The 25,990-nt window shown below is 48.1% G+C and overlaps 2 long non-coding RNA genes across 3 annotated transcripts; both read left to right on the top strand.

The window, feature by feature from the left end:
• The first annotated feature begins 336 nt into the window (after positions 1–336).
• Positions 337–10,472, top strand: LOC104870732. Of its 2 annotated transcripts, XR_004514255.1 has the most exons (4): positions 337–698; positions 5,517–5,597; positions 6,780–6,979; positions 7,979–10,472. It is a non-coding gene; the product is annotated as an uncharacterized LOC104870732 (long non-coding RNA). The 2 variants fall into 2 exon arrangements; XR_782578.2 differs by lacking the exon at positions 337–698 and having other exon boundaries at positions 5,410–5,597.
• Positions 10,473–15,554: 5,082 nt separating this feature from the next.
• LOC109118436 lies at positions 15,555–25,296 on the top strand. Its single transcript, XR_002025736.2, has 3 exons — positions 15,555–15,772; positions 19,691–19,767; positions 23,969–25,296. It is a non-coding gene; the product is annotated as an uncharacterized LOC109118436 (long non-coding RNA).
• Positions 25,297–25,990: the final 694 nt, after the last annotated feature.

Genomic DNA, 25,990 nt, shown 5'->3' with positions numbered 1-25,990 from the left:
GGGACCAGCGGCAGAACCGAGGCCTGTGCGGGGACAGGGGTTCCATGCAGTGTGGTGTCTGCAGGGGAGGGCCGGGCTCCGGGGTGGGTGTCTGCAGGTGAAGGCCCAGGAGGCCCAGGCCCTGCCGGGAGGGGCGGGGCGGTGGAGGGAGCTGGAATGTGCATGTGAATCCCTCCGCCTGCTCCCTGCCCGTGCTTCCCAGGCAGGGTGACCCTCAGCAATGCTGTGTCAGAGTTCAGGGAGGAACGGACGGATGTAATATAGCATTACAGTCCACACACATACATGATTTACAGGGCAGGGCTTCAGGGGCTGCCTGCAGAGTCAGGTGTGGGAGAGTGCGAAGGAGCTGTCTGCACACAGGAGAGCTGAACAATCCAGTCAGGCAGAAAATTTGGAGCTCACTGCAGAGTCCCCTTGGCGTCTGCGTCAGGAAGCCGAAGGGTCGATGTTGGAAGTCTGAAGAGTCTGAGCTGGAGGCCTGGATATGGACTTCCAAAGGCGATGTGAAGACTGGAGCTCCTCCACAGAAACCCTAAGCCAGACTTCCTCCTTCTCCTCATTTTTATCCCATCCAGACTGCAAGCCTACTGTCTGGCACCCAGAGTAGGTCTTCCCGCTTCAGGAACTCCACACCCAGACCCAGAGCTGTGAGCTGTGCTAAACTCGTCCATGGCTGTTCCCATCTGATGTCACAGGTGAGGATCACAGGTGTCCACCTCTCTCCCCATCTGGCCACAGAGGACTGGCTGTGGAGGACCACGGCAGGGACCAGCTGCCAGCAGAGGGCGCTCAGGGGTGGAGCCCCAGGTGGCCTGTGGCACTGGGCAGGTCACCTTCTCTGCCTGGTCTGTTGTCCCCGGTGCCCTGTGTCTCTGACCTTGGGACCAGGGTCACCAGGCTGACAGCACAAGACCAGGAGGCCTCCAGGCCGGGTTCCCAGACCCCTGGCCCTGTGTCACCCTTGGCCGTATGCACACTGACTCCTCAGCCCCGCCTGCCCTCCCTTCACCCTCCAACATCACAGGAGGGCCTGGTTGGCTCACGTCGCCTCCAGACCACCTGTCCCTCAGCACTGAGTGGCAGGGGGAGGCCCCACCCACTCACCAGGGTCAGGTTCACTCCTCCATCTGCGGACGGCCACCAAGCCACAGCCCCTAAATGTCCCTGTGGCTCCCAATCTGTGAAGTGATCTGAGGCCCAGAGAAGGGCAGAGCAGAGTGGGAGGAAGGGGAGGGGGCCCAGGCAGCGGAGTGAGGAGGGGACAGAGACCTTGCAGTGGGAGCTGGCCCCATCCCAGATGCCAAGGCCCTGCAGGCGACATCGCCCCGGCCACCCACTGCACCCCCCTGCCAGAGCTGGACAGCTGCCCCATCCCCAGCCCTCCGCCATGCCTGCCCAAGAGCCCTGGGAGCCTGGAGCACCTCTTCCTGTGCCGGGGAGAGGCTGAGAGCTTACGTTAAGGTCAGGTGGGATTAAGGGCCGTGTTCGGGTGAGTGTTAGGGCCAGGTCTAGCAGGGTTTGCTCACTGGCTGTGGGGCCGGGGTGTCTGTGGGTACATGGTGTGCTTTGGCTTCATCACTGAGCACATTGATAATAACTGACCAGGAGACTGCTGTTTAGTTACAGGTTAGGAAAAGTAGGCGTAGGGCTAAGGACAGGATTGGGCTGAGGGTGACAGTGAGGGGTAGGGTGAGAACTGGCAGTGGGGTTCGTGAGAGGGTTGGGGTCAGAGTGAATATGAGGGTTAGGGTGAGGCTTGTGGTTAAGGGTTAGGGTTAGCATTGGGCTTAAATTAGGGCCAAGGTTAGGGTTTGGAGTTGTAGTTTTGGGTTAGGATCAGGGTTAGGGTTTAAAGTTAAGGGTTAATGTCTAGAGAAGGGCTGGGTGCTGGCTTCAGAGTTAGGGTAAGGATGGTTGAAGTTGGCCTGACAGTGGGGCTGAGGTCGGGTTTCGTGTTAGGTGTTTGGGTTTAGGGTTAGTGGTGGTGCTTATGATTCAAGGCAGGTGTGAGGGCTAAATTTAGGGGTTAGGGTGAGCATGACTGCTAGGGTAAGGATGGGTGAGATGAGGATTAGGGCTCAGGAGAGGCTTAGGGTTAGGGTGAGGTCTCGTGTCAGAGTGAAGTTGAGGCCTGGGTTAGTTTATGGGTACCTGAGGTGTAGGGTTAGGGTTAGGGTTTGTATGAGTTAGGAGGTTAGGATAGGGTGACGGTGAGGGTTAGCATACCAGAGTAATGCTAGCTTTCCCAGATGAGGTTGACGGTGACCTGCCTTTTTCAATTTCCTGAGGGGTAGCAGGAGTTTTAGCGCCAGTTTTTCCCGAAATTCTGACACAGCTCTGCTTTCGTCTCTCTCTCTCTCTCCCTCTCTTCGCTCTCTCTCTCTCTCTCTCTCTCTCTCTCTCATTTTCACTCTGGTAGGTTTGGATTTGGTTGGTTCTTGCTTTTCCAGGATCCCAGGTGTATCATTAGGTTATTTATTCGGGATTGCTGTTGTTTAGGATGAGCATTCACAGCTGAGATCTTACTTCTTTTAACTGCTTTCACTGCGTCCCTTGGTTTGGTATGTTGTGTTTCTGTCACTGTTTGATTTGAGGAGCTTTTAAACCTCTTCCTCATTTCTTCTGTGACCCGTTGATCATTCAAGATTGTGTTATTTGTCATCTCCATGTTTTTGTGTAATTTTGGTGGTTTCTTTGGCTGTTGATTTTTGCTTTTATTCCTCTATGGTCTGATAGTATGCAGGGGATTTTTTCAATTCCTTTGAATTGATCTAACCCTGCTTTATGGCCTAAGATATAGTGTGTTTTCAAGAAAGTTTCGTGTGCCTCTGGGAGAAATGTGTATTCTGGTTTTGGATAAAACCCTGCGGCTATCACTTCGGTCCATTTGTTTGATGGTGGCCGGCTGGGGTGGCGTTGTCCTTCTGTCCCATTTTTCTCAGCCTGCCACATTCAGTAGAGAAATGAATGGCCAAGTTCCACCATTGGTAAGCTGCGTGCGGGGTTTGACTTGAAGGCAATCGTGTTCAGGCCCCCGATCTAACGGACTGACCCGGCGATGATTCCTACTGTCATCTGTAGGACCCTGGCTGCAATTGAGTCCTTGCTTCCCATCTTGCAGACTTGAGCGGTCTGCTTAACCTCTCTGGGCCTCCTCCTCCCCAAAAGAGAAGTTCAATCAAGGAGCATCAACGTGGGGTCTGCAGAGATACCCCAGTTTCAGGGCCCTGTCCTAAGAAAGGCCAACTTTGGGGACGTGGTGCACTTACAGGCCACATGGTGGCGATGTGAGCAGCAGTACTGCAAAGTCCAGGGCAGGGATGGCGAACCTTTTAGAGCTTTCAGGGACACAAACTGGCCCCTGCAGCACAGGTGCCATAGGTTCGCCACCACGGGCCTGGGGGACGCTCCTTTCCTGCCCTGGTCCTTCCTACTGGCCCAGAAACCTGCTCTGCTGAGTGAAAGTCTGCACCTGCTGGTCCAGGTCGGGAAGGAAAAAAAAACAAAGGAGCCAAGGCTGCTGTTGTGGCGGGGAGTGGTGACCACCTGGGCCAGTCGCTGTGTCGGAGGCGTCTGATGAGAGGACTTGGGTGTCTGTTCTGTTTGGTGTCCTCATAGATGTGGCTGTTTGGAAGTAACGTTTTCATTTGTGTTACAACCACTGACTGGCTGCTCTTAGTAAACCAATAGGAAGCCAGTGTGGAGGGCGGGAAGCACAAAGCGACCCCATTCTGCAAAGCTGGTGTCGGCAAAGCCCTTGCATCAGCCCCATCGCCTCTGGGCACAAAGCAGTGAAGATGCCAAGGGCCCACGATGCAGCTGGGTGTGGTTTGCGTGACAGGCCCTGGGCCCCTGCCTACCTGCACATGGGGAGTCCCCGAGATGGCTTTTCCTAGAGTCAAGGCTTCTGTCTGCAAAGTGTGCTTCCTCTCAAAACACATCCATGGCCCCCTCGGAAACCAGTCTTCCAGGGCTCCCCACGGGGCCCATAGACCTTATCATTAGGATTCCGCATGCACAGGAGATAACCTTGGAGTGGAAATCAAGACACAGTGCTGCTGTGCTCAGTTGTACAGGCTGGGCACTGCACCGAGTCTGCTCAGCAAGCACCATCCGTATCCCTCTGCTGGCCCGTGAGGTCTCGGGCACCATGAGGAAAGTGTCCCCAGCCTGCTCAAGAATCTCAAGGACTGGCAATTGTCAGGACCTTGTCCAGCTGTGCCGGCACTCTGTCCCTGGCTGCCTGTCTCCCTCCGGGGTTTCACTACCTCATTACTGACCTCTGGCCCCCTGGTGCCCCAGAGCCCAGCCTGTGCCCCCCACTCCAGCGGCTCAGGTGGCTTCAGTGACAGAGGCACCTCTGACGTCAAGCCCGGTCCCTGGGCCTCTCTGTCCGCTCTGCTGGGCACAGCTGAAGTCCACCTGTGCTTTGTGGCATCTTCTTTTCTTTTTTCCTCAGTCAGTACTGGGGATTGAATGCAGGGCCTCCGCACCAAGCTACCTCCCCAGCTCTCTCTTTTTATTTTTGGGGGGTCACTAAATCACTAAGCTGCCCGGGATGGCCTGGAACTTGCAACAAGCCAGACTCAGCCTCCAAAGCACTGGGACCACAGTTGTGGGCCCCAAGCCCGGCTGGCTCCTTCTTCTATGTAGAAGCCTGCATTTGTGTGTGTGTTCCTTCCAAGTCTTGCTCACTGAGACTTTCCAGCTCATTTCTATATGCATGGTTGTGTGGGATTCTGGACACGCAGTTGCATTTTTATTTAATAATCAGTTTTTTATCTGTACTGAGCAAATGGAAGCTGTGTTGAGAAGCTGTCTGAAGATGCTGTTACCCAGTGGCTTTGGGAAAAGGATTTTCAAGTAGCTTTTGAGGGTCTGGTGGGGTTTTAGTGAGCGTCTGTGTGTGAGGTGCTGGGGGTGGGGCTGGGGCCTCCTAGGCAGGTGCTCTACCCCGAGCCACAGACACCACAGCCTTTTCTGTGGTTCTTTTCCCCTAAGAAGATTGACTCTGGTCCTACTCAGGCTGCTGCTAGGACATCTGGAGTCAAGGGGACATGAGTGACCTGTGCCTGCAAGGCTACTTCACCCCACGTCTCAGGAAGACACCCCAGAGCCCATTGCTAGCTGTGCCTTCCTGGAATCCAATGCCGGGAAACCGAAGGAGTCAAACGCAGAGTGGCTCCCAGCGTGGCACTGTGAGGAGACCCCAGTCCTGTGCTCCTTGGTGTCACACGTGGTCAGGGCACCCGGTAGATGCGGCTGGGGTCCTGCTGGGCGTTCCCAGGGGGTCCCTCTCCCACTGGCCCTGCCTGGCCCTCTGCCGCCTTGGGGATGTCAGGACTGCTTAGGGGATCGACCTCCAGGTGGCAGCAGGGACTTCCGCTGCTTTTGTTCCAAGAAGCTGCTGTGTCCTCAGCTCAAGGACCCAGGGACACTTGTCCCTGCTTTTAGTGGACGACCTGGGCAACTCTTACCTCAGTACACCGGTGCTCCCACCCTCTCTCCTGCAGGACACCTTCAGCACCCTGCCGGGGATCTGCATGGGGTAAATTACAGCCCCGGAGACAGCCAGGCTTCAGTCTTCCACCGAGGTAAGAGGCGCCACCTCTGAGGGGAGGAGGGAGGGCCTTTCCCTGGCCTGGGACCTCCTCCCTTCACCAAGGAGCCGGGGACACTGCTCAGATGCCTGGGACGTTCGCAGGGACTGCTCAGGGACAGGCCTTTGTCTCCCTCAGCTGTGTGGACACCTGGCTGCGTCTGTAGTGCCCCTTGGAGTGTTTGGGAACGTGTCAGAGAGGCGCGGGTGTCCAGAGGCAGACAGGAGGTGGCTCAGATGACACAGTGTCACCTGGGACCCAGGAGAAGTGCATGTGGCCCAGAGGGCAGCACCTCCTCGGGAGCCAGCAGGAGGGGGCAGGTTTCAGCTGGGACAACACAGCAGCAGGTGCTGGTCTCAGAGCGAGCAGGCTGGGCCCAGCCCGGGGAGCAGAGGGATCCATGTGGAAGTGTATTCCTGGTGCCTCCAACTCACTTCCTCCCCGGCCTTCAGGCCTCTGTCCTCTGTGTCCACCCTTAGAGGCTGAGAGAATTTGACCCAGCAGTTTGGGGTTGGTAGCAGCAAAGCTGGGATCTGAATTCACATCGGTGGAAATCTGCACTCTCCGCCATAGTCCTATCCCTCCTGGCTGTTTCAGTTCAGGTTCAGCAAAACGGAAATTTCCCTTCCTGCTCCACCAGAGCTGCGTCTCAGCCTGGGGTCAGTTTGCTCCCTGCTGGACGGAGCAGAGAGGGCAACTCGGGCTGGGGACTGCTGTCCGGGGAGCCCGGTGCTGACCCCAGGTCTAGGCTTCCACGCTTTGCGCCTCATGCTTTGGTCGATAACTTTCAAGGGGTCACAGCCCACTTTGCAGAGGACTGAATTTTAAAACTTTTAAAACAGGGCTGGGGATTTAGCTCAGCGGTTCGGTGGCCTGCCTCGCAAGCGCAAGGACCCGAGTTCGGTCCCTGGTACCAAAATAAAACCTTTTAAAACAATTTTAGCCTCAGAAAAACTTTTAGTCACTATAGAAAGTTCCCCTCACTCATCTGACAGGCAGCTGCCAAGCGCACGTCACCTCACTCCTGGTCAGTTTCGAGTGCACCTACGACCGGTGGGACATTTCCTTGCCTATCTGCAGAGAAGTCCCCAAAATCGGGAAACAACACCGGTGCCCAGGGTCTTCAGGCTCCTGCAGGTTTCCTTTTGTCCCCACTTTGTCCTCTGCCACTGACAGCAGATGATGCCAGCCCAGAGTCACCGCGGCCTCTGACTGTCTGTGTCGCCCACTGCTCCGTGAGTCCCTCCTGGGTTTGTCGCCTTCCTCGGCTGAGCCTGAGAGCCGTGTGTCCTGGCAGGAAAATCCCAGCAGGGACATTGGACCTCCTCCGGTGCCTCCCGACTGACCCCTTGGAGGGTGAGGCCATGTGGCCAGAGGTGAGGTGTCCTCTTCAGTGTCCTTCATGCTCCCTTCCTCACCACGGGTTGCCAGCAAGCAGGTCCCACTGGGGGAGTGGGCATCGGGTCCCCTGGTCCTGCCGGGAAGTCCACCCCGGTGTTCTGAGCTTGAGCCACTCGCCCTCCCGGGGTCACAGCCCTGCGGGGGCTTCAAGCTTTGTCCTCAGCCGCTCTTTAGTCCTGACAGCCAGTAGCTGCCGGGTTCCTGGGCCTGAGCCTCAGCCTCCTCCCATCAGGGAGAAACAGAGGTGATCACTGAGGGCCTGTGGGGACCATGTGCAGGGTCTGGGGATTTGGGGCTCCTGGGTGCCCCACTCGGAGCCTGGGCATGCTTGACATCGGGGATGCAGCTCCCTGTCCACTGAGGGGCCACAGGCCCTACCTCCAGCCCTGACAGGTGTCCTGGGTCCCACCGAGAAATCTGGGCAGCTCGGTACCCCTGAGCATTTGGAGCAGGATGGTCCTGGATTCCCATCTAATTCAGCGCCTACCATGGACACACTGGACAAGGAAGGGGACCCTACGTCCTGGGCACAGAATGTGCGTCCCACTGTGGCTTGCTGGCTACAGAGGGCAGACTGCAGGAAAGGGGTCCCAAGCCTTCCAGCCCTCAGCCTGGGCCCCCATCTGACGTCTCCTTCTGCGGTCTCAGGGCGTCACTGCCCCCTTAGGCTGGGGCCCAGCTCTGGGGCCCTGTTTTCCTGGTGGAGAAGCCACTGTCTCGTGCCCCAGCACTGTCCTCACAGTGGCTGAGATGCAGGCTGACCACAGGCTCCCAGCAGCCAGGGCCGGTGGGGCCAGAGCCTGTATTTCCACAGCAACGGTGAAGGAAGGTATGGGACACACTTCTGAGCTCTGAGTCGGGAGGGGCCCGCTTATTTCAGGGTCCCAGACCCCGAGGGAGGTACAGGGAAAGGTGAGTGTTGGGTCCGATTCTGAGGAATCTCAGGTTCCGGTCTGACTCAGTTTCTTCCACAGGTCCTCACCTTCTGCCCCCACCGCAGACGGGGACACGAGGCTGGGTGGGAGCAGCATCCTGACATCCAGAATGGAGACTGGAGCCCACACTGAGGCCCACACTGAGGCCATTGCAAGGAAGGTTTGAGGCAGGAGACGGGGTGCAGAGAGGCTGGCTGGGGAAATAAGTGGGAGACCAGTCGATTGCAAGACCCCAAAGGAGCACCACATAACCCCAGGACCCCGAATGTGGATGGCACAGAAGGACACAGATGCCACGAGGAGCTGCCATTGACCCTTCACAGTGCCACCCCGTGTCCCTCCCCTCACAGAGCGCTGGTCTTCAGTGTGGCTCCTGCTCAGGGTCCAGGTGAGAAGCTGGCCGAAGAGGCTTCACACCTGCGCGTTCCTTCAGCAGACAGACCCAATGCGCTGTTCAGTCCCTTGAGGCCGCTGGGTCCTGCGGGGTGACTCGAGCCCACCGCGTGTCCCCCGAGACACAGTGAAGGGGGCTTGTCTTGCGTCTCCTGCGGGACTTTTACAGCCGCTACACTTCCGGTAAGGGGACGCCGGGCCAGGGTCACCTGGGAAGATTCTCCCTCTGCGACAATGACTGGTGGGAGAAAGGAGAGAGAAGAGCAGGGCCGGGGAAGGGCCCCGGGGCATCCGGACGGCCCCTCTCCTACAGATGTCTGCGTCCCTGCGTCCTCAGTCCCCACGCCGCTCAGACGCCGGGATCCTCCGCGCTCGCAGCTCTCTGGCCGCCAGCTCAGCTGCACGGACCCAGCTGGAACCGCTCTCAGCGACACCGGGATCTGCACGACGCTGCTCTTGGCCCCATCGCCTGCTCTGTGCCGCGTCTCCCAGCCGACTCCTCCTGCCCATCTGGACCTGCTCCCGTGACCAACAACCCCCTTCCCTCTCTCTACCCGGGTCCACCCTTACGTTAGATTGGTCCGTGGACAGTGGGATGACAGAACATGAAGAATCCAGCAGGCCGCACAGCTGTATCAGCCACCTACTCAGGTGTGCTCCTGACAGCCCTGTCCTCCAGCCCAAGGGAGCATTGGTTTCTGCGTCCACAGGTGTCTCTGGGGCGGCAGGCAGCACTACAGGCTGGGAACGCAGGTCGCGATGGAGTCCCCTCGCCCCTGACCTTGTCATGAGCGTAGGCTGTTTTGGGTAATTCCATGGTGTCGCTTGGGAGGAAGTTTTTCTATTCCCCACGGGAAATAAATGCTGGGGCTGGAGGAGGCACAGTGAGGGCTACACAGAGAGTGTTGGCCACGTGTGGGCTGCAGTTGGGAATGGCAGGCGTGGGCTCTTCCACCTCCCTCTTCCCTGACCGCCCATCCTTCCCAGGCAGGTGAGTTCAGAAAGCAAAATGGAGACAGAGCGAGGGGCTGTTTCACTGAGCCTCCTGCTGGGGAGAAGAGCCAAGGTGGAAGGATCTGAGGGTGATGGGCAAGGTGTAACCCAGATTCACAGCGTCCACGCTGATGGTATCGCCTGGACCCAGCGGGCCTGGTGTGCTGGTGTCCTCTGTCACCATCACCTCAACAGTCCTTCTCTGTCCGAGTGTCCTATCCCGTGAGGGCCGTGGTCCCTGTGAGACACGGACCTCCAAATCCACACAGACAAAGCGAATGTTCCACCCCACAGCCGAGCCCTGCAGGCCCGTGAGCAGGGCCTGGGCCTCCGGAGTGATGACACTGGGCATGTGTGCAGAAAGGGCAGATCAGAAGCCGTACCTGGCATGTCACCTCGCTGCAGATCCAGAGGTGCCCACGGTGCTCGGGAACTCACCCAGCTCCAGACGTGCACTGCAGAGCCATTGTGTACTTTGCCCTGCAGCTCTTGGGAGCACAGTACGGGACAGCAGGCTTGGCCGGCTTCTGCCCGGGCCCTGTCACTGACCGTGCGGTGTCCTCCAGTGCCCACAGAGTGTTCTCCAGCTGAGGGGTCTGCGCGTGATGCCCTGACTTTGGCAGGAGTATGTGGTCCACAGGACCCCACTCTGGGCCTCCTCTTCCTGCAGGGGCTGCCTGCAGGATGCCAGCAGTTGTCCCCCACTGGTGCCCTCCTTGACCTGGTGCACTGAATTGTTGTTCTGAGCACTTGAAAGAGCTTCACCACATTTGGGTGATGTGGAGCCTTCATCACTAAGGACGTTTGGCAGGAATTCACATCTTTGCTGTGACCCATGGCAACTGGTGACAGCTCCCTGGGGCCCAATGTGGGGCCTCTCCAGCCTGCTGCAGGAGTCTCCCAGACCCCACAGTGCACTGGCCACTCACCTTGATGGACACTATGTGTTAGGGACCTGATGCCCAACACCATCACAGGCTGTATTCTCCTGGTTCTTCTTGCCTCTTAAAATGACTTCTTATCTTTAGTTTCCCTCCCCCCAAGGCCACAGCAGTCTGGAGGGGTTAAACCTGAGTTTCTTCAGGACTGAACCCATAAAAGACAACCTGGCCTGTGATAGGTTAAAAGTAGCCCACTCCTCATAGATAAGCAATAGCCCAGCCCCAAAACCATAAAAAGACCTTCCTTTCTTTGTTCTCTCTTCCCCTCTCCTCTCTCCCTAACCTGCCTTCCAGAATAAAATCTGTCAGAGCTGAGCGTGTGGCCTAGTTGTTGAGCTTAGCTGTGCCTGCACACTCTGGGTAAGTGAGCCCCCAGCGAGATTACAGTCCCACCTGTATCACTCCCCCGGGCCCTTCTTTCTCTTCCCTAACCCTCTTTTTGACTTGGGGACTCCGAAGTCACTTAAGGAAGGAACCCTGAATAACCAGGAATACGCAGTGGTGTTGGTCATCCTGATTGGTTGTTTGTTTCATTATGCAGGATTGTGGGTTTAGAGTAGCTTGATTCTCCCTCCTCACAAACAAAAAATAAAAAAGAAAAGAAAAAAAACCTTTTTGTTCTCTCCCTACGGCCCCCATTTAATTCCCAGGATACCAGGGATAACTGAATACTGGGCAGGGTCCAATCCCCCCTGGATTTCCTTGTGGTTTTTTTCACACCACAGCTTGCTGTTGGCAAGCCCTGTGATATCAGCACAAATTCTCTCATGCACCATTTACAAGCAGCACACGACTCCCCTTCCAGCTCTCCTGCCCGCCAGTCTCCTCTTGCCAAGGCCTGGGCTACAGCCCATACCGCTGCATTTGTCGACTGTCCGTCGCCAGTTCACCAGTGCAGACTCCGAGGTGCACTTGAGACTCGGGCAGCCGGTATAGAGCCCAAACTGACTCCATTTTGAAAAAGTTACTCCATTCTGTGATCAGGCCACCACCCAGTTACTGAAAAAAACCCTCTCATTGTAGCCATAGCCCTGGCCTTTGTTCAAATCCTGGCTTAGGAATGTAAGGCAATCTTGTACTGCTGAAGTCTGGATCCTGATTAACATGTAAATTAATGGTTCTAGACTATGAGATACATAGAGACCCTAAGTTAATTATCGAACTGTTTGCTCATCCGGAATGTCTTGGTGGCCTTTGAACCATCCTATAGGTATCTGTTAATTATCAATGTGTGACTGCCAAGTAAGTGACTGCTGACCACCAACTCAAGTCAGCAAACCTTTGTCCCCTACCTGCATTTTCAAAATGTTAACCAATCAGGCACTGACCTGCCCAGAAAGCCCCTAGTTCTGCTTCTTTGGTGATAAAAAGCCTGTTTGAAACTGGTTTCGGGGCTCTCGGTACGAATTCGCTATGTCAGTGATGTCCAGGAGTCCAGGCTCAAGCTTGCAATAAGCTCCTCATGCGATTGGATCAGACTCAACTCCTTGGTGGTCTTTGGGGATATCGCAATCCGGGCACAATACCGGGAGGAGAAACGCAGAGCCGTGGGCTGGATTAGACGTCTTTACTCTCAGGTGAACTCATCCTGCTCACACCAGAGCAACAAGTAGAACCTAAACTCAGGTCCAGGTCAGAGCGTGGGCCACGGAAAGGGAAGCAGCCCATCGGACCAGGGACTGAAGCAGACAGCCTGGCTTCTGACGGCCACACGGATGGCTTGGAGTCTCCAAGCACAGCCAGAAACCGCGAGCGCTCAGAACTGACACAAATCTTAGGAAACCAGAGCATGGACCTGTCACTGTCTGACGGAGGCGGTGGCGGCGGCGCAGCAACAAATGGCAGTGGGGGCAGAGAACAGCTGAGCCGAGGCTGCTGGGCAGTAAAGCTGACGGTTGCTGGGAGCTGGGGCAGATGGGGAGCCGGGAGTGAGCCCAAGGCCGGAAAGAGGCAGCAGCTACAGGGCAGTCCTGGGAGACAGCAAGGGGCCCAGAAGAGGGCGAGGGGTTTGGGCCTATGAAGCAGACTGGGGACAGTCAGGTGGCAGGCTGTCCACCCTCCCCAGACAGTTCTTCAGCAGCTCTGAAGGGGAAGCAAGTGGTCCAGACCAGGGCAGGACACTGGCAGGGCTGCGCGGCCCTGCGGATGATGCGGCGTCGGTGTCTGGATCTGACGGGGGCCGGGCCAGGGGCCTGCTTAAGGGGGTGTGAGGACAGCGGGCTCATGTGGAACTGCTGCCCTCTGGCAACCACGTGTGCCCCCCATGCTGGTGCTAATGGACACTGAGAAATGGTGGTTTATAACAGTGCTGGGGAGTCCCTGAGTAAGGCACAGGTGACTACGAGGGACAAACCAGCACAATGACTGTTAGGGAACTGATCATGTTAAAGTATATGCTGTGACGCCGCCATCACAGGCTGCATTTCCCTGGTGCTTCTTGGCTCTTAGAATGACCTCATGCTCTCATCTTCAGTTTCCCTCCCACCAAGGCCACAGCCAGACAGAGAAGTTGAAATCTGTTTCTGCTAGGCTGGACCCATAAAAGACAAGCTGGCCTGTGATAGGTTAAAAGTAGCTCACTCCTCATAAGTAAGCAATAGCCCCGCCCAAAACCAATAGAAGGACCTGCCTCTCTTTGTTCTCTTCTTCCCTTCCTCTCCCCTTCCTCCTCTCCGTCTCTGCTCTCTCCCTCTCCTCCCACCCCTTGAATAAAGTCACTGTTCGCTTTCAATGACACCTCCTCTGTGACTCTGGGTGTGGGCCGCCTGCCCCCCTGGTCCCCTCCCCCACTGTTGCCTTTGCATTTTATTGGAGGTGGGGAGGGGCTGCTATCCTGGCTCCCAGCACCTGGCCTCCTTCTAGCTCTGCCCGCCAGCCCTCCATACTTTGCTTAGCGTCAGTCCCCAAGCCATTTAGTGCCTTTCTTTATCTGGTTTTTTTTCTTCTCCACCCTGGTCCTTTTAATTGCACCCTCCAGTCATTTTTTAGCTCTTCCTAGTCAGCATTAGCCAGAATGCTTAATGAGGCCCATATTCTATTCTTCCCAGCCCACAGGCCCCTGCCCCTCCCTTAACCTTTTGAGAGGTAGAAGCTAACTTGGAATACAAAGGACTTCTGAGCATCTGTGACCTTCTCTAGTCCTCCATAGGTCACGAGCATCTGCCCCCCAGTATTCAGGTCTTTTTAAATGCAAAGCTGAGAGGACCTGCCGCGGAGGTCCTCCCAGCTGCGGGTGGCGGTGAGGACGACACAGGCTGGTGTTCCTGTGCTCCTAGCACTATGGGCGGTGCTCCTGCAGCAGCAGTAATTACACATGCCTACGCATTTCGCATTCTGAGCAGAGCCCCTCTGATAATGAAAAGATTAACATGGTCACCTGAGCAACACCAGCAGTGCAGTCTGCTTTAGTTTTAGAAAGTGTCCGGGAGGAGCCTGAAGCAGGCTCCACCAGCCACGGCTACACTGGGTCCTTGGGAAATGAGACTTGCTTAAAACAGTCGACATACAGCCGCCCCCCACTGCGCTGGTTGTTGACGAATAATGAAGAAGCAAATTACTCTTTCTCAAATGGTGCAATAAAGCAAGACTGGCTGCTTCCCGCCTGTGGAGCCCTCCCGCCTCCACCTGCTGTAATCAAGGCACTGCTCCTGGTCTGGAAGAACTCTGCCCCACCAGACCTGGTCAGAGGAGATTAGATGCCTCTCTCAGCCATTCCGCTGCCGAAGAAAAAGTGTGCAGAGGAGCTGATGTCTAAAATCCATTTCCATGGGCACCTTCGGTCGAGCCAGAGAGTCTGCTGCTTTATTACCTGGTAAAATGTGTGCTCCAAGCAGTCAATTTCATTTGATTTGGTCCTAATGGATTTTTTTTTCAATCTTCTTTCAAAGCCTAGACCAGATATCACATTTCAGTAGCTCAAAGGCAAGCTGGGTTGGCTCCTTGGAGAAACGGCGGATTCCAGACTGGGACAAGGGCGTGCAAAGTAAGTCTGGAATAGGTGCTCATTGATTGGGGAACATTCAGGGTCGGCCTGAAGGGACTCCTGCTGGTCAAACCTGGACATAGCTGAGTGTCCAAAGGAATAACGACAGGGATGGAACAAAAATGAGTCCACAGCAAAACTGGATAGAGAGAGAGAGGCTGACTCTCGTCTCTACAGATGATGCCAACTACTAAATACAGGAAGAATGGTTTACAACCACCATAGAAATAATAGATTCTGGCAATGACTTGGCAGTGCACACAAGTTATTACCTGAAAAATAGGAGGGATCGGGATAGCCCCGGGGTCTACAGATTAGATATCAGAAAGGCAAACTGGTGCCTTTCAATGGAGAAATCTAGTCGATGTCCCCTTAACCAGAGCATCAGCGCCTTTACCAATGAGAAGAAAACGGATCATGTGCCCACATGACATTGCCTACATCCTGCTGAAAACATTTAGCCTATATCAAAGTACAATGAAGGAAGTCAGATGAATCCAAGTAGAAGAGCACCCTGCAGTCATGGACTGGACCCATCAAACGTGATTAGAACAGGGAACAGAAAAGATCAGAGAGCCATTTGCACTTAAAAGAGACTACAAAGAAGTGAAGCCAAAGGCTGGGGGGGATAGCTATAATGGACATTATTAGAGAAATTGAGAAAATCTGAGTATGGACTATATAGTATAATGTGAATGTGAAATTTCCTGATTGCCCATATGTTAGCCTTCTGTGGGAGGGTACTCTTGTGCTTAGGCGTGAAATGTCACAAGTGTAAGACTTGAATAAGCTAAAGTGACTCCATGCTAATAGGCCAGACTGTGCTTCTTCATATGCTAATTGCTAACTTGGCTGACAGCCCACCCAGGGGCAACTGGTATGACAAAAGGTGACCATAGAACATTTCCTGCATGAGATAAGGAGTGTTTGGAATCTTGTCCTCTGGTAGTTCTGTGAATGCCCTGACCTGTGTTTGAACTTTTTTGTTTAGAAAGACCCTATAAAAAAGACCTCAGCCCCTGAGTGGTGCCTCTCTGAGCTACCTGGCTCCGGTAGCGCCGTCTGGCCAGATGTAATGAGCATTGTGAGCAGCCATGAGCTGACAGGCTAATGTGACAGGCATTACAAGCAGCCATCAGCTGACAGGCAGTGGCAACCAGATGATAAGGCTAAGTAGCTCAAAAGTGTGACGTGTGAGTTTGCAGTAAAAGTAAGATTAAGGTTTGGAATGTCCCCGATGAGGTAATGTACAGACGCTCAGGCGTCGACCTCAGATTAAGAGTGTGTTAAAATAGGATAAGGAATGAGAAGAGGTATAAAAGACCCCAGGAACAGACCTCCGTCGGCTCGTCCGCCCTTGACGACCCGTCAAGTGGACCCGCCGAAGCTCTGCCCGGGACGCAGACACTCTGCCGGAGACGCTCTCCCGTTCGAGACGTCAGATGCCGGAGGACATCATGAGACCTTGAAGCACGTCGCAGCGCGACCCTGCCGCGTCCAACACCACAGGCGCCACGGACTCAGGTCGTATACCCGGACTCTTTCCCGCAAAGACTCTAGCCTAGCCTCGGCGCCAGCCCAACTGCTCTGGGCTGGCGCTTCATCGCCTCAGGCTGGCACTTTGCATACATCCCTTTGGCTATTGTTATATTTGTTGCTTGTCTGTGTGTAACTAAAGATATAGTAATAAATGAGACTATTCTCGAGAAACCATTCGCAGTCGTCTCTCATACGTGGGATCCCGAGTTATTATTTCGGTGCTCGCGACAGTTGGCGTAGTCGGCAGGATCCCACGTTCAATAATTTAGACTGCAGAGTTTTAATTCTAAATTAATGCTGTTCTTGAGTTTATCGAACAATCAAGCGATTACCATTACTCCACGAAGCCAACTCAGGGTAAAACCTGAGGAAGAACGGGTTATTGAAGAGCAGGGAAAACTCAGGCTGAAAACACCACCCTCCCTAAGGGTGCGGAAGTAAGCCTACGGGAGATAAACTCAATAACAGCTAAGATAATTTTTAGGCAAATTTGAAAATTGGTCAATACTAAATTCAAAAATTAATGAAAACAAAATATTGATAACTGTCAATGGTTTCTCAGAAAATTTGAAAAAAATTGAAAAATTAGAAAATTTTTAAACTGTTTTGCTAAATCACTATAAATATGGAGAGGCTGATTAACAAGCTTAAGAAAATGAAACTAAGACCGGTAACGGGAGAAATGCCTCGATCTAGTGAGGAAGGAAAATGGAAAGAAATCGCCAAGTCCGATAAAGGTAGGACTAATGTGAGTCCAATTGATGTGGAATCTGAATTAACAGACCCCAATCTAATAAAACCTCTAACAGATATAAATATAGGCTTAGAGATAGGAATAGATAGGGAAATAAAAAATACAGAAATAAAGAATACAGAACCGGTATTAGTGGAAACTGTGCAATTTATGGGCAATCATCATTGGCTAGCCAATAGTGTGAAGGAACACAGGGAACCGGCCATTCCCCATGAACATCTGTTCCCCACACCCTCTTTCCCGAGGGATTTTAGGTATGAAATTGAAAATGAGTATAGAAATGAAGAAACCGGTGTTAGGTTAATTAGGCATAAAAATAAAAATAAAGAAAGTGAAACTACTGCGATGAGAACTCCGAAACAATTGGCACAGAGGCTCCCAACCTCGGGTGGTCCAGGATCGGCTGCTACCCCCAAACAGGCCCAAACCTCGGGAATAGAGTTACAGGAGTCTAGGCCGTATGCTCGAGGGCATACGGCAGCCCACAATAGAAATAGGATAGATAGGCATGCACAGTATGTAGGTAGACTGTGGCAAAAAAGGGCCAACACAGCCATGCAGCATGTAACATTACATGAAAATGAGATGTTACATGAAAGAGAGATGAGAGAGATAGGGTGGATCGTAGAGGATCCAAAGATTTATGAAGCATTGGAACATGTTCTAGAAACATCCAGAGGTGAAATCCATTCACTATTAGATTGGTTAACAGCAGCTTGGAGACTGGCTTTTCCTTCATCGGATCTAACCCAATTTGAAGCTAGCGCAAATTGGCATATTTATCGCGAGGCAAATAACATCTTAAGGAAATTAGGAACATCACATTACTCATACAATCAAACAGAAACTCCCCAAATGACATCCACACGACCGAAATTTAGAAAAAACACATTCAGAAAAAATTTTAAAATAAGCCTCACAGGAAACTTAAATGCATGTAGAACTATGGGTGAAGCAATTCAGCTTTCCAAAAATTTGAACCAGAAATTAAAACCATTAGGAGTGAAATTAGAAAGAATAACTTACACCAAAGAACAAAGGAACAGAAAAGCAAAGAATAAGAAAAATTATATACCAATACGATTTCAGAGTATAGTTACACACCCTCGTCAGACAACCGAATTGTTCGGGAACCAAACAAGAATACCGACACGACCTATGCAGAATATGGGACCTTCTAGGAGACAATGTAGGAAGCGTCTTACATTCTAATCCCAGAGTTAGAGTAAATTCCACTTAGATTAAGATAAATGCTGCTATAAAGAGTACGTACTCACATGAAACGGTTTTAAAAATAGAAATATAGGATAATAGAAATATTACGGCGCCTATAGAATTAGAACTGCATTTTTCTGATAAGATGTATAAATTAGATATAGTTATAAGTTAATTAAAAAATCATAAGTCATTTATAAGTTAGATATACCAAGTTGTTTAGCACCCTCTACTGTTTTAGGTATAAAACTTATTAAGTTACTTTTTACTAATAGTAGAAATAGAAATGTAATTATAAGATAAGATATATAAGTTAAATAAGGCAATAAGCATAATAATTAACTAATATATTAATTATAGTATAAATGTTATTAAAAATTGTTGTTATTAAAAATACATATATATATAATTACTATATGACTGACTTAATAGAAGTTAAGAATTGATAATAATATGGAACTTTAAATAGATACTATATAGTTTTAATTATAACTTACTAGTATAATCAATAAGTAGGACTAATGATAAGCAGTCCGGACCATTATCCTAATGATCAAACAGCATAATTATTTAGGATATATTAGAAAAGAAAATATTTTTATAATTAAAGGACTATAGACAATAGGAAATAAAAATTGGAACCATACCAATTGGCTCTTATTATAAAACTTCTCATGGTCAGAAAATAAATACTCTCTTCTGAGAGGACCATCTGGGCTATATATAAGGCTTGCCAATCAATCCAGTTCCACGACCGTAAGACGACTATACACTCACCAAGTCTCCCTAATGATGACCGAGAATCAGCGCAAGGACAGTTTTCACAGTCCTCGGACGCGATTCTGCGCCCAGGGGGTGGAACGTCTAACGCGAACTGATTACAATCGCCTGTGAACCCAGGCATAAGAAACAAGGGAACTTGACAATGTGAGTCAAGATATGTTATCCACGGATCATCAACAAGGCATCATAGCGAACGGCAGCTTATAGGCCAGAGGATGGTTAGATTTTAACTGACCAATGAACAGAGAAGCCTGTATAGTAAATACAGGTACCACCAATATTATGTGACAAATAGGCAAATTAAGAATAGAAAGAAAAAGATACCAAACTTACGTACTGAATTATGATGTGTAGCAAATGAAAGTGCTGTATGGTCAGGAAAATGGGAAGAGACTAAACTGAAGTTAATAAAAAGAAAAAATCGAGAAAAAAATCACATATAAAAGTAGGATGAAACATAGAAGAACTATAGTGTAGCTAATAAATTAATAGTATTACTAATAAATACTAAGATATTAAGATAAGGAAAATTTATAAGATAAGGGATATGAATCCACTTAGGAAACCCATCTGTGTGGTGTTCTGTCCTTCGTCTGTTCATTGATGAAATAGAGACAGTGACGGAAGGAGGATAGAATATTAAACAGACTATTGATTATTGATTATTGACTATTGATTATTGTCTATTGATTATTGATTATTGATTGAAAATCCAAAATTGTATGAGAAAATGGGACACATTGGTGCCCATGCACTCAAACAATGAATGAACATGAGGCATATTGATGCCCCGAGATGTTAGACAATTCACCGGTGTCATTGGACACTGGAAAGGATTATTAAAAGATTTAAACCGATTTGAGGAGATCTAAGCATGGCCAAACCAGGGAATAAACCATATTGGACCACGTGCACACTAGTTTTAATACAAAGGCACATCCAAATTTGAACCATCACAGGTGACATAATCAGATCAAAAATTCATTTTAAGAACTTTCATTAAGCTATAGCCTAACCTCTACTGGGACGATCGAGAGATGAAATGCGCACAGAAAGAGTCCCATGGAGGAAGCTATATCTTAGACACAAGTGATAGATTACTCACTGGAAGTAGATGGCAATATAACCAGACCACATGTTTGTGCCTACAGGAACGCAAGGACACTATACAATACATAAGCTGAGGTCGTCGCCCCTGGACCCAGGAATAATATCTGGATAACCCAAGGTAAGGGTGACCTCAGTCTAAAAAGAATTGGAAGAAATGAAAAGTTTCTACCAAGCTTTATTTATAACATTAGTGTTGATAACATCAGCAATATGGGGAATTACAGCTCCAATAGTGCAGTACACTGGAACATGCAAATTAATGATAAAGAACAATCACCCAATTTTAGGATATGCATTAAATTACACTATATGTTGGTTGCCATATTAGTAATGACACCAATAGTAATGACACCAATAGGAAAAATAGAAAATACCAGCTCTACTACATCTGTTAGTACAACAACAGAAACAACAACTACATTACCAACAACACCTACAACAACTACATTGCCAACAATAGCAGTTAAAGATATACCAACCAAAAATATTACAAATAGATGGCCGCAGTTTTGGAAAGATATAAGAGATTGGACACAGATAACTAGTACATTTTATAGTTGGTGGCAAAAATTTGCTCACTGCATAGAATATTCATGGTCAAGAAATTGTGAAAAGTATCGAAAGGCAACTGGACACCATTATCATTTTAAAACGTACATGAGTATGATGGAGTCAGAAGTAACAGATTTAGATGAACAAAATCCCATAAAGTGTCATAAAATAGAATTTTGGGGAAATAAAACTAGTCATATGGCAATATATGCTATAGCATGGAAGCAAGTACAAGACCTGCTGTTAATGGAAGTAAAAGTTAATAACGTATACCATACAGTGAAGTTAGAACCAGCTCTAGGGGATGATAAGGTAGATCCACAATTATCAGCAACATTCACTTGTGGTTTAGGAATAAATATGACTTATGCCAGACAATGGTTCCAACCTCTATTTCTCCAATCATGGGAACCATTAAGATTTGCAGAATATAACAACACATTAGAAGAAATTGAGGAAACTAATCATCCAGACATAAGTATTATAGAGGAATTAACTGGACAAATGAACACTCTCCAAGAAGATTTAGGAATAGAAATAGAAATACCAGATACTGAGGGTTCTGCAATATCAGAATTTTATCATAGGCGTGAACACCCAATAACAGAGAAAGAATTAAATCCCATGTGGATTTCTAAAGGAATTCCACATTTACCCAAACCATGGGGAAATATTATGCGTAGCAGAATTCCCAAACCTTCCTTTTTATGGAAACTTAACACCAGTCAACGATACTGGACATGAGTATCAAGACAAAAACTTACCTTCAGCAAAAACAAATGACACATGGTTTTGGTCAGATTGGGCAAAAATCCTACCTTTAGGAGTAGAACATTGGAAATTCCCATTAATTTTAACAAGTGTCCTACAACAACCTTGGACAATTAATAGACAAAAGAAAGGATTTTATACATGCATTAAACCACATATATGTCAGAGAATAATATATCAGAATTGTACTATATGGGGATGTATTTATGAAAATACATTAGAGATTAAAACCATGCAAGTCACACTCAAAGGGACAGACGGTACTGACTACGTATATAAATTTGCAAATTATACAGATATAGAAGATATATCACTAAGAGAATGTAAGAATGGAAATTTTACAGTACTTTTCTTAGATAAGCATGATATAAATACAACTGTATGGAACTATCCCAATGCAACAGATCCAACATATCCGAGATGGGTATATAACGGTACAGATAAACCGTGGAATCTAAGATATAATATGTCATCCACCCAGAGAGATTACATACATACAAAACCAAATGATGAGTGTAAGACAACTACAGATGAAAAGACTTGTAGAAAATACAACTTCATATGCGCACACCATTTGACAGGATTAGATGAATTTCCAATACCATATGATGTTGATTTCAATTTTACTAACATTATAAGAAATATCACCACAGAAAAAACTCAATTTTTTGAATTTGTAAACATAACAGATGCAGTTGAAAAAGTAGAATATAAGTTACCCCTTATAGAAGATTTATATCCAACATACTCACTAATAAATAGAGGAGTAAGTAGAAAAGTGTTATCAGACAAGAATCTTAGAGCTTACTACAAGACAGGATTTAATGCATCCATAGAGTGGTTAAGAACTCTCAATATGACTATAACCAGTGGAATAGAAATGGGATATTCAGGATTTTCATACTACTTTTCAGCATGGGGAATAGACCCTATTATACAACAATGGATACCAATAGAATGGATAGCACATGCTCCCAAAGGAATGAACACCACCTTCACTGTAGTAGATTGGGACACAATTACATATATTCCAGTTACACATGAAATATGGCCAGATAAGAAAATACACGAAGGAAAATTGATGGATAGAGGAGGAATTACACGAGAAATAGGCCCAGATAAGAATGGCACTATGAAGTATAAGACTTATAAATTCTACACAGCACACTTCCCTCAAGGATATTTATACCCACCTCCTAGTGATAAGCCAACAGTAGTAGAAGCACCTATGATAGTACCAGACATGAGTACCCCAGCAAAATTGATACTTTTCCCTAGAATAAGGAGAATACAACTAAAAATAGATTTAACAACGTTAGCTCCTACAAAAGGTTACTGTAATGATGCTACAGAACCATTATACTTTCAATTATAATATACAACACCATTAAAAACTGGACGCAAACCCTTACAGTTAATGGCTATAGGAACAATACTGGCAGGAGCTCTATTAGGAGGAATTATGGGAGGTGGAGTTTCAGCAGCAATGATACAACCTATTAAAGCACAGTTATTGCAAATACATAAATTGGATAAAATAACATCAGAAGCAATAGCAGCTATGTCAAATTCACTAGATGCTTTAAATATCCTTAGCCAACAAATGAGAGCAGAATTAGAAATCCTAAAAAGGGAACATGGAGCAACACAACAAAGAACAGCAGATCAAATTTTAAGAAACCACGATGGATTAATGTGTGTACAATACAGAATGACTATGGAAAAAATGATCAGAGAATTAGACACACTGTTCATTACAGGCTTAGGAAGAAGAACACCAGAATTTCAGACATTACTAGATCCCACTCAACACAGCTCATGTGAAGCAGGCTTATGTAATTTAAACGTTATCCAAATTTTCTTAGATAACTCATATGCAGCATATCATACTAGACCCATACCACAGCTTTGGAAAACAAAATTGGATCCATGGAATTCTTTATAAACAAAATGGATCACACCAATAGACCATTTCCTATTTACATCCATAAATGGAACCCCAGCATATGTACCTCAAGAAGATTGTTATAGCTTAGGGACAAATGTATTTGTATATCCACATTTGCCAATACACAAATTAACAGAGACAAGACTAGCACCTACTACCATGACAGATATGATACAAGAGATGGGAGATTGGACATTCTTAGCATGCACAAATACTAACACGACTCTCACATGTACAAACTTAAATACATCAACATATAATGACACAACCTCACAATTAGATATAATACCTGGATGTTGGATGATACATAATTGCTCTATATTAAGAAAAGGCAATGACACATATGTAACAGAAATATCAATTGAATCAAGTCATTTATATAGTACACCAAAATTATTTCTAGAAGATCTTGAGAAAGAACATTATGAACAATTTATAAAAAAGAACCAGGAAATTCAGGCAATCTCAGAACATAATCAAAAGCAATTACAGGCCATACATAATAAAATAATGCAACAGCAACACACTTTGACTAGATCACAACAAGAAATACACCAGTTGGTAGGACTAATACGAACAAATACAATCCTACCAAAATCATGGAATACAGATATAAAGAAGTGCACCTTCTTTGATTTTATGGTAAGACTGATACAACTAGATTTTGTATGCACCCCACTATATCATTGGTGGGAATACTTCAAGGAAGGATTATACATCGCTTCTTTAACAATAATAATGATGATTACTTTAAAACTTTTCTTCCAAATTATAAGAAAGAAGAAAAGGAAGAACAAATATGCACACCTCAGGAAGCGAAAGAAAATTTGAAATAGCTAAGATTAAACTTTGTTATTGCTACTGCTATACTTGCTTCTACCCTCATTACTATTACCACTATTATGCAATCTACTTCTTTCAGCATAGCTATCATAATAAGTGTTGGTGGAATACACCATACACAAAAATATCTTTAAAACATTGTATCAGGAATATTATAATAAAACATAAAAAGAGTGTTATATTAATTTAATCAACAACATTTAAGCTATTTTGCAGACAATGGCACCATCAAGAAGACGCAAAAATCACTCCGGACGGATATGTGATTTGATGCAACCTGACGGCGCAAGGATCACATTAAAACATTATTATCACTTACATTGTTATGATTTGCTTACAAATATGGGTTTGCTACCAACACCAGAGCAAGCATTGTTAGAATGTCATTTTTGCAAAAATCGCTTTTCTACTCGCTTTCTTCCAGGAACAAATAATGATGATAGATTACTGTGGCTCATGTATCATTTCATAGAACATGGTGATATTTGGATTGAGACACACCCAATTCAACAATACTTACATATGCTTGCAAGCTTAATTTCGTGCTATGTGTGCAAAGGAAATTATTCAAACTATATGCTATGCAAAAATTTAATAAAACATAAACCAGAACAGTCCTATCGATTATTAGAAGGTGACTGGTACTGCAAAAACTCAATAGAATCAGTACACACACCAAATTCATTGCATTCACGGTGCATGAGAATGACGTTAAAACCACTATTATATGATTTGTTGTTTGAATATAATGCTTATACAACTTGGTATGAGCTCAATAGAACATATAGAAAAAAGAGAAATTTACACATACAAAAAGGATATGATTGCAACTACTGAAAGAAATTCATATTAGATGCGCCGTAAGACTTTGTAAACCCCTGTTTTACACAACCAGCTGGGACCCTCTTGTTAATGAGGGGCCCTAATAGTGACACCTTTTATGCTGAGATCATCTCAGGTATCAGGGGGTGGAATGTAATGAGCATTACAAGCAGCCATTAGCTGACAGGCAGTGGCAACCAGATGATAAGGCTAAGTAGCTCAAAAGTGTGACGTGTGAGTTTGCAGTAAAAGTAAGATTAAGGTTTGGAATGTCCCCGATGAGGTAATGTACAGACGCTCAGGCGTCGACCTCAGATTAAGAGTGTGTTAAGATAGGATAAGGAATGAGAAGAGGTATAAAAGACCCCAGGAACAGACCTCCGTCGGCTCGTCCGCCCTTGACGACCCGTCAAGTGGACCCGCCGAAGCTCTGCCCGGGACGCAGACACTCTGCCGGAGACGCTCTCCCGTTCGAGACGTCAGATGCCGGAGGACATCATGAGACCTTGAAGCACGTCGCAGCGCGACCCTGCCGCGTCCAACACCACAGGCGCCACGGACTCAGGTCGTATACCCGGACTCTTTCCCGCAAAGACTCTAGCCTAGCCTCGGCGCCAGCCCAACTGCTCTGGGCTGGCGCTTCATCGCCTCAGGCTGGCACTTTGCATACATCCCTTTGGCTATTGTTATATTTGTTGCTTGTCTGTGTGTAACTAAAGATATAGTAATAAATGAGACTATTCTCGAGAAACTATTCGCAGTCGTCTCTCATACGTGGGATCCCGAGTTATTATTTCGGTGCTCGCGACACCAGACTAATAAAGGTCTTGTTAGGGAATTGATCATGTTAAAGTATGCTGTGACGCCGCCTCACAGGCTGCATTCTCCTGGTACATCTTGGCTCCTAAAATGACCTCATGCCCTTATCTCTGGTTTCCCTTCCCGCCAAGGCCACAGTGGTCCAGGAAAGTTGAAACCTGTGTCTGCAGGACTGGGCCCATAAAAGCAATCTGGCCTGTGATAGGTTAAAAGTAGCTCACTCCTCATAAATAAGCAATAGCCCACCCCAAAACTGATAAAAGGACCTTCCTTTCTTTGTTCTTCTCTCTCTCCTTCTGCTTCTTCCTCCTCTCTCTCTTTCTCTGTCTGTCTCTCTCTCTCTCTCTCTCTCTCTCTCTCTCTCTGCCTTCCTGCCTTCTGCTCGCCTGCCTACAATAAAGATCTCCTGCCAGACCTCTCGGTGCATGAGTGGCCTAATTGGGAAGGGGCACCTGAAAGGGCACGCGAACCCCCTTTCAGGTCTGTGTACCATCTAGCCTGGTGTGTTCCCTCCTGGGTTTTTCATTCCTCCTCCCGGAGCCTCTGGGTTTTAAGACCCAGCATCGTGGAGGCCTTATCAGCTGTT

Source organism: Fukomys damarensis, unplaced genomic scaffold, assembly GCF_012274545.1.
Source record: "Fukomys damarensis isolate Sample0158 unplaced genomic scaffold, DMR_v1.0_HiC HiC_scaffold_24, whole genome shotgun sequence".
Taxonomy (NCBI): domain Eukaryota; kingdom Metazoa; phylum Chordata; class Mammalia; order Rodentia; family Bathyergidae; genus Fukomys; species Fukomys damarensis.
Note: the sequence above shows the minus strand (reverse complement) of the source record. Positions and strands in the feature narration are given on the sequence as shown.